The following is a 9,242-nucleotide window of genomic DNA, read 5'->3' on the forward strand; positions in this document are numbered from 1 at the left end:
GAGGATGACGACGGGACTTGGATTGAGGTACAAGAGCCTTTAGTGAGGAAGCTGGCGGCCTGGTGGAGATGAAGGCGTCTGACCTTTGCTCCTGTAGATGTCCATCTGTTCCACACCAGGCCAAGCCAAGGGCAGAGGTTTGGGAGGGTTTTCTGGTGTCTGCAGAGTGGCCTCTGGAGTGTCTGGCTCGTTGTTGCTAATTGGGTGGAGCTGGATTTCGAGTCAGGTGAGGAGAGTTGGGCTCCCACCAAAGCAAACCTGGTAGACCATTGGCTCAGCTGGTCCCCAGTGGCCTCACGCCCCTGCCGTGCCCTGCACGACGCCAGCCGCTGGAGGAGACAGGATGATGGAGACTCGGTTTCCCTGTGGGAGCCCAGCTGTTTGTTCACACACGCACGCATCGCTCAGACACAGCCCAGCCGAAGCCCATATCTTCTCCCCAGCCAGCATCAGAGGGTACTCTGTCCCCTGTCAGCAGTTTACTGATGACATGTACGTCATGAAGCTGCACAGGGTGCTGGGGTCCCAGACCCCAGGGGCCAATGGCAGGGGCCCTAGGGATGTTGCACGTTCCCTTCTCGTGGGGTGGCCCAGCGGGAAGAGCCCTGGATCAGGAGCCTTCTCAGGAGTGCCCGGCTCTCCTCCGGGTTCTCCTGGGTCATCTTCAGCCCCAGACACCACCTCATCAGCCTCCTGGGAAGCTTGGATCCTGCTCCAAACCTGTTCTCTACCTCCTTCTTGCTGTGTGAACTTGGGTAAGTTCTTAACCTTGCTGGGCCTCAAAGTCCTCATCTGTAAAATGAGCAACACGATGACCCAGGACCTTCCTCATAGCAGGGGACTTGAGGAGTAAGAGGGAGCGTTGCCCAGCACGCAGCACCAGATCAGTGCATTTATCTGTGGTCTCTTGAACCTGATCCGTGGACTCTGATGCATGAACCTGGAGTCTGGCAGCCAGGACATGTGTCTTTGAGAGACAGGCTGTCAGGTCACGAGCCAGTGATGGAGTCAGGCCCTGCCAGGGGCCCCCTGACACCACAGTCTCCAGGCCGTGCACTGCCCTAATGGGGGGAGATGGGCACCCCTGCACATCTCTGGGCCAAACCCTGTGTCCACTCTGACTGGGCTGCCGGAGGGCCCTGGGGTCCCATATCCCCGAGGTGGGCGGTACCACATTCAGGGAGCACCATTCAAGCTGGCATCGAAGTCCTCAGCACCAGCAGCACGACCGATGCACAATGCATGGAGGTCCTCGGGGCCAGACGACTTCTGCTTTTTGGGAGCAGAACGTGCTGCAGTTTGAGCTGCACCGACCGAGGCATCGTGAGCCCCGCTGTGTGAAAGAAGTTCTCTCTGCACCGAGTCCCTCCTGGGGGGCCAGTGGGGCCAGCCGTCGGGGGAGGCATGTTTCATATAACTCTGAGTAACGGGATCTGCGGGGCCTGCGGGTGTGTTCATGTGTGTGTGGGTGTGTTCATGTGTGTCTGTGGGATGTGTGCATAAGTACATGTGCATGTGCGTGACTCTGGAAAGCTTCAAGCTGTCAGGACTCACCGTCTTCTCTGAGGAGACTCATGGGAGCCTGCAGCCCTGGAGGAAAGAGGAAACGGGCAGCTGGCTCTCCCATCTCTGTGCCAGCACTCAGACGCTCCCTGCTTGAGGAAAACTCGGAGCCCTCGATCTCTGCGTCTTTCTACATCACTCATGTGAGTAGCCCCTGAATTTAGAAGTGTGTGTGTACATATGCACATACCACACACTTGCACATACTGTATACACACAGGCATCCACATACACACATATGAGTGTATATTCACATCTAGATTCCAGGGACCCCGACCCGAGTGGACCAGGACCTCCCCGGTTTAAGACTGAAAACCCCACATCCTGGGAGAACCCTCATGCCGCATCCTCAGGTGCCTGGTGCCACCTCCACCTCCCGCATGCTCCCTGGGCTCAGAACAGCCAGGGCAGGTTTCTGCCACATCTGATCCAACGGGGCTGAGGTCCCCCACTACCGCCCTCACCTCTGACCAGGGTTTCTCCGGGGAGGGCCATGCCCGGCTCTGCAGAGGGCTCCCACCCTCCCCTCTGGGAGGCCTCTTCAAGCTTCGGTGTTTTCACCCAGGTGTGGCCCCAGCTGGGGAAGAAGCTCTGGACACATTTCAGGGAGGAAAGAGGCTGGGATCGTGGGGGTGAGGTCGGGGAGGGGTGCAGAGGGCAGAGGTGAGGGAGACATCGTCCTGGGAAACTCGTGCAGGGGAGCAGCCAAGGAGGTGCCAATGGGGGCCTGTCCTGTGCCCGTCCTCAAAGACTTCTGGCCACACCGCAACCCCCCCAGTCAAAAGAAAAGTTGGTCCCAAGGATTTTTCAGGACACAGTTCCCGAACCTCGGCACCGTGGAAGAGCTCCACCCTGTGTCCCTCGACACCACTGTCGACTGCCGGGCGTGTCCCAGGGCAGGGGACACTCGGAATCCTCTGGCCAGGACCGCCAACATCGAGCTGAGATGCGCCTATGGGGCAGTGCGTCACCCTGCGGCTTCTCAGTGAAGCAGCACTGAGCGCCTGCTGTATGCAGGTGGGGGTTGGGGGAGACCCTGGGCCGGGGTTCCCAGGCACACCAGCTCAAACCTCCCCAAGGTCTCGGTGGGGCCAACAATGACAGCCACCTCCTTCCCTGTCACGCCTCCTAGGACACTGACCAAAGACCAGCCGGAGACAACTCCGCCTGTTCACCAGTAAACAGGTCACTTTGTGCAGAAAAATCTCGGAGTTTAAGAGCAGAGTTTTGTCAAACATGGAGGTGACCAGCAGCTGGAGCAGTGACCTCGGACCCAGAAGCACAGTGGTGGCGAGGCGCTGGTGACCAGGTGGACCGAGGCGTGAGCTGGGGCACGGTGATTGGCCTGTGCGCTGCATCTTTTGCTCACGCAGGAGCTCAGGGCTTACAGACGGCCTGAGGGGGGAGGACAAGCCCACCAGCCTGTGCTGGAGGCCGTGAGACTGGACGCAACTGGACGGATCTCCATCCTGAGGGGCCGTCCTCCACCCTGGCCACTGCTTCTCTTCCCCCCCGTTTCTGGGCTGCAGGGGACAAGAACCTGCCAAGATGGGTGGAGGACCAGGAGCTGGGAGCTGCCAGGTTCCTGCAAAGACCAGACCCAGGAGAGGCAGGCGAGGGGCCTCGGGGTGCCAGGGGAGGGCGACAGCAGGGCGGGGCCAGTCGGGGAGAGCCTTGGGCAAGACCCATGGGGGAGAGTGGCTCAGGCAGCGCTGCACCAGCCCCCGTGCATTCGAGGAATGTTGTGCTGCTGAAAAGTAAAAGAAATGCAGGGAACTTCTCTGAGGGCTGGTTAGAGGCCTCATGCAGGGCGTGCATTCGGCTCGCACTCTGGGCCTCCTGAGCACTGTGGATCTGAGGCCAGCAAGGCCAGGCCTGCCCCTGCCCGCCTGCCCCTCTGCAGCACTGGGAGCACCGGAGCGGGGTCTCCATTCCTTTCCTGGCCCGGAAGCCTGAGCAGGGGCCCCTGCCTTGGGGGCGCATTTGGTCTGTGTGTGGCCTTGACTAGCCAGCTCACCTCTGCACCCGCCCCCACAGGTGCCCGGGGGTTAACCTGGGCCCACGGTTTCTGGGGAAGCAGGGTCCAGAAGGAGCTGAGCGGCCCACCCTTCCTGTGGGAGCAGGGGGGCTTATCTCCCTCCCAGGGCCGCTTCCTTCCTCCCACCCTGGCGACCCCGTGGCTGCAGCCCTGGAAAATCTGACCAGCGAGCCTCTGTCCATACGTTGGAGTCTCACGCCTGGGCCGTCCGCCAGCATCTGGGACCCATTTCCTGCTGGTTGCGCACTGCACGCCCTGGGCGGCGGCCAGCTGGCGGGTCTGGGGCAGCCCCTGGCTGTTGGGCAGCCCCGCGGCCATCAGCCTGCACAGAAACTGCCGGAGCCAGCGGCCCTCTTCTCCCCAGAATGGCCATGGTGGCCGAGGGGCTCTGTGGTCTTCATGGGGCCCCAGACACTGGGGGGGGCCGAAGTAAAAGGGGCCGTGCACAGGATACGCCAGAAATAAAAACACCAGAAACCCATGCTGCTTGGGGTCTTTGTGGGAACACAGGCCCGGGTCCCAGAGACTGGACGGCCTCCCAGACCCCACACCTGGCCCTCCTGTCCTGCTCTCTGTCCCCTCAGGTGTCCTCGCTCAGCTTGGCTTTCCCCACTGACCCCGCTCACCAGCCTCCTCTGGCTCTTGGCTTCTGGTGCCGGGCGGTCACCTCTGCCTGACCACATACAGCACTCGTGGTGCCTCTGTGTCGCTGTCCTGATCCTCCTCGTGGGGCCTCCCCACGGCTGCAGGTGGGTGACCACTGCCAGTCCAAGTGCCCACAGCCAGGGTGGCAGGGCCGCATTGCCCTGACCTCAGCAGCCCGTGGGAAAGTCCCCCCAGGATGGCTGGGGTATCGCTGGGCGGCTGAGACCTCTGGTGGGAGTGGGCAGTCAGCACAAGAGGAAGACACTTGCCCAGTCCTCTGAGTTCCCCCAGCATGGCCTGTCCCCACAGCGGGCCCAGCATCTTCACCTGTGTCCTTTGTACATAGAGTCATGCAGTCTACACACAAACGCGTGCAAATGCCTGTTCACGTACCTACATACACATGTACATGATGTCATGGGCTGTTCATATACCTACACACACACGTACATGATGTCATGGGCTGAATTGTGTCCCCAGAACTCACACATTGAAGTCTTACCTCCAGCACTGCAGACCGTGACCTTATTTGGAAATAGGGCCTTTGCAGAGGGTCTTAGTCAGCTCGGGAGGCCAAAACAAGTACCACAGCCTAGGCTACTCAAACAACAGACATTCATTCTCTCACTCTCTGGGGCCGGGCGTCCGAGATCCAGGTCTCTCAGGGCTGGTTCCTCCTGAGGCCTCTCTGCTTGGCGTGTAGACGCCGTCTTTCACCTGTGTCTTCACGTGGTCATCCCTCTGTGTGTGTGTCCTGATCTCTTCTTCCTATAAGGACATCAGTTAAACCTTAATCACCTCTTTGAAGAGCCCATCTCCAAATAGGGTCACATTCAGAGGTTCTGGGGGTCAGAGCTTCAACATACGGATTTTGGGGAACACAGTTCAGCTCACAACACAGAAAAACCAAGTAAGACGAGGCCATTAGGGTGGCCCCGATCCAATAGGACTGTGTCCTTATAAAAAGGGGAAATATGAACACAGACATGCACACGGGGAGAACACCACATGAACACGGGGCAGAGATCAGGTGATGCTTCTAAGGAACGCCAGGGGTTGCCCAGAAGCTACCAGAGAGGCCTGGACAGACTGTCCCACAGCCTCGGGAGGAAGCAGCCCCGCCCACAGCTCCGTCTTGGACTCCAGCCTCCAGAACTGAGAGACGGTAAGTTCCTGTCACTGAAGCCTCCCAGTTTGTGTACTGTGTCACAGCAGCTCTAGTGAACTGATCCATGCACACACAGGTACACACGTGCTTGCACAGGGCACACACGTGCATGCGTACGGCACACACATACATGTGCACAGGCATGCATGTGTACACGTGAACAGGCAGACACATGTGCATGGACACACATGCATAGGCACACAGGCATACTTACCAGTCCACATGTGTACCTGTGCATAGGCACACACAGGTACGCACGTGCACATACACTGACACACGAATGTGTGTGCATACAAGTACACACACATGGCTGTACAGAGGCACACACATGTACATGCACACAGGCACGCACACACACACACACACACACACACACTAGTTGTCAGAAGCGTCAACTTTAAAGTCCGGCAGAAGGGGGTTCAGGGCCTGGCTGGGCCACGTTTGACCTGTTTGACCTTGGACAGTTCATGTAATTGTTCTGAGCCTCAGTTTTCTAACCTGAAAATGGGAGCAGTAACAGGTCCTCCCTCATAGGGTTGTTGAAAAGAGCACTGGGTCTGGCACATGGTGAGGAGCCCTCGATGTTTCCTATACATGCTTCACATATCTTAAAAAGTCTCAACTGGTTGGAAACTAAACAGTATTTCTAAATAACTTGTGGGGCAAAGAAGAAATCACAAGGAAAGTCAGAAAATATTTTGAACTGAATGACAATGAAAATACAACATGTGAGAACTTATGGAAGGCAGCCAAAGAGGTGCTTTGAGGGAAATTCATAGCTTTAAATGCTTATATTAGAAACACACAAAAAGGCTTAATATCAATTATCTATTTTTGCCATAAAAAACTAGAAAAAGGCAAGCAAGTTAAATCCAAAAAAGTAAAAGAAATAATAAAATAATAGCAGGAATTAATGAAATAGAAAATAAACAGAAAAAAATTGAAAAGCAAAAATTGATTTTTCGAAAATTGTAAAAATTGATAACTCTCTAGCAAGAATGACCAAGAAAAAAAGTGGAGAGACAGAAATCAAGGGTGATAGAAGGGATATTAATACAGATCCTTCAGATAATCAAAGGAGAATGAAGAAATGTTAAAAACAACTTTATGCCAATAAATTCAACAACTTCAGTGACACAAATTCCTGAAAAACATAATCTACCAGAACTAACACTAAATGAAATAGAAAATCTGAATGGCCCTGTGTCTACTCTTAAAAATTGAATTCATCACCCAAACTCTTTCTACAAAGAAAACTGCACGACTGGATGGTTTCTCTGGTGGGTTTATCAGATTTAGGGAAGAAATACCGTCGATCTGACACAAGCTCATCAGAAAATAGAAGGAGGAACAATTCCCAACTCATCTGATGAGGCTGACATACCTGTGATACCACATCTGATTCAAAAGACGTTATGAGAAACTTAGAGAGTGATAGCCTGCATGAACATAGACACAGAATACCTAACAAAGTATCAGCGAGTCATCTTAGGTTATAAATAAAAAGGATAAATCTTGGAGTGAGACCAAGCACAGTTTAGCCCAAGAATGCAAGGTTTATTTAATAGTTGAAAACCAATCAATGTAACTCATTTTGTTGGTAGAATAAAGAAATAAAACATATGACCACCTCAATAAATGCAGAAAAGTCATTCAACAAAGACTCAATGCCCATCTGTGATAAAAATTCTAAATAGACCACGAATGAAATGGAACTTCCTCATCTGATATGAGCCGTCTGTGCAACACCTACAGCTAAAATCAGATTTAACGATGGAGTGTGGAATGTTTACTCCCTAAGTTTGGGCACAAGGCAAGGCTGTCTGCTCTGACCACCTCTGCTCAACGCTGTCCTGGGAACGACAGCCGATGCAATAAGGCGAGACAGGAAAACCAGGGGCATACAGTTTGGAAAGTGTGCCTGTTACTAAAGGATTGTCTTTCACCCCAACCCACCCTCTGCACTCAGCCCTGGGGCTGAGACCCTGAAAGCCACATTTCTACTCTGCCCACTGGCTCCCTCTTACACGCTGCCAGTAGTGATGCTCGAGAGACTGCAGGGTCCACGGGACAGAAAGGCCAAGCGGCTGATGGAGGTGTGACGACTCAATTTGATGTGTGCTCCTGGGCAGCACCCTTCATGGGAACAGACGTTATTGAGACAGTTGACAAAAACTTGATATAGATTGTCAATCAGACGTCTGTGCCCCTGGAACGCACACTGAAGCATTTACGGTGAAGGGACACGATGTCCCCCCGCCACTTGCTGGGGGTTCTAGCAACACTGTAGAGGGGGCGGAGAGGGAGGTGTTTGAGGAAATGGGACAAAGTTAGTAAGTCAGAGTAAACGTTTTACAGAAATTTCCCTCTCCGTTCTTGCAACTTTTCTCATATTTTCTGTACATCTGAAATTGTTTCAAAATAAACACTAAAAAAATAAGAACAGTTAAGTCAGGGGGAAAAAAATTGCTGTTTCTCTCAAGGGAAGGGACCATATGTTCAAACCACAACGAGCGAGGCTCGGACTGAAGTTTACGAAGCCGCTTTGCTGTCAAAGTGCTGACGCTGCGCGTTTCCAGGGCTGACCTTAGCTCCCTGGAGCTGCATGTTTTCCAGCGAGATGTTCTTTCACAGAGAAAGAACGTTCAGTTTTTGCATTTGCTCTCGGTGTTGATGATGTTTTCCTGATGAGCCCGTGTGTCCACTCACACTCGTTTCTTTCTTCACACAAAGTTAAGGTCAGTCACCACTGGACGCACGGGCCGGGTGCTGTGCCAGGCGCGGTGGCTCATTGTGAGTGAGACCGAGGAGCCCTCCATCCTTGAGGTGTCTCCTGGCCAGTGGGTTGAGTCCCAGTTTATCTCCTGTCAAATGTGGAAGGAACAGTCAACATCACCTGGTCCTCTGGTTTTCAAAACGTTCCATCCATTGTGTAAACCCCGGCGTTGGTGTAAATCACAAGAATAGACAGCTGCACGGGGAGCTGGCCCAGCCTGCTCGGGGTTCCGCGGCCTCTCCTGAGCCCCTGCTCCTGGTAGGGAGGCCTCCGTCAACGCAGGGTGCATGGGCAGCCCCGGTCCTGCCCAGACTCAGCTCCATGGTTGACCCGGGAAGGGTCGGCACCACACAGCTGAGCACCCACCCAGGACAGCAGACAAACAGCCGCCAGATGGGTGAGGCTCAAAGAGTGAGGAGGCGGCTGAGTGGTCAGCAGGCTGACCCGCCGAGGCTGCTTCCCGGGCTGCCCTGGTCATCTTGCTTGGTGTATTGTGGACTGGCGCATCCCTCTCGATGGCAGATCTGATCCATGGTGACAAAAACGGTCCCCAGCTCTCAGGACCATGGCCACTTCCACATCACCCCGGAGCAAGGTGAGGACCTGGATTCTCAGCCAAATCCAGGACTGAACAGGCGCTCGACCCCGAGCCAGAGGCCACGGGCCCACCGTTCCTTTGTTCACTGTCCTCCTCGGCACACGAGGCACCGCTGGCCGCTGGGCGCAGACCTGGACCTTAGCTCGTTGGCGGGGGCGGGGCTGGGGTCAGCTCCTCCACGGTCCTTGTTCAGTTCCTGTGTGGAATGCAGCCAGCCCTTGGTTAGCACTCCCTAGGTGCCGGTTCTAAGTGCTGACTCACTCAGTCCTCACACAGCTCGACGCGGGCACCCTTATCATCCCCATCAACAGAGAAGGAAACTGAGGCACAAGGGGTGGTGGGCGGGGAAACACAGAGCCTGGATTTGAAGCCCTGATCCACCAGGCTTCCCGCTGCCCAGAAGGGTGGCAAAGAAGGGCGACTCTAGGATCCTAGGGTCCTGGGGGTCTGGGGT

Source organism: Equus caballus, chromosome 26 (genome assembly GCF_041296265.1).
Source record: "Equus caballus isolate H_3958 breed thoroughbred chromosome 26, TB-T2T, whole genome shotgun sequence".
Lineage (NCBI taxonomy): Eukaryota > Metazoa > Chordata > Mammalia > Perissodactyla > Equidae > Equus > Equus caballus.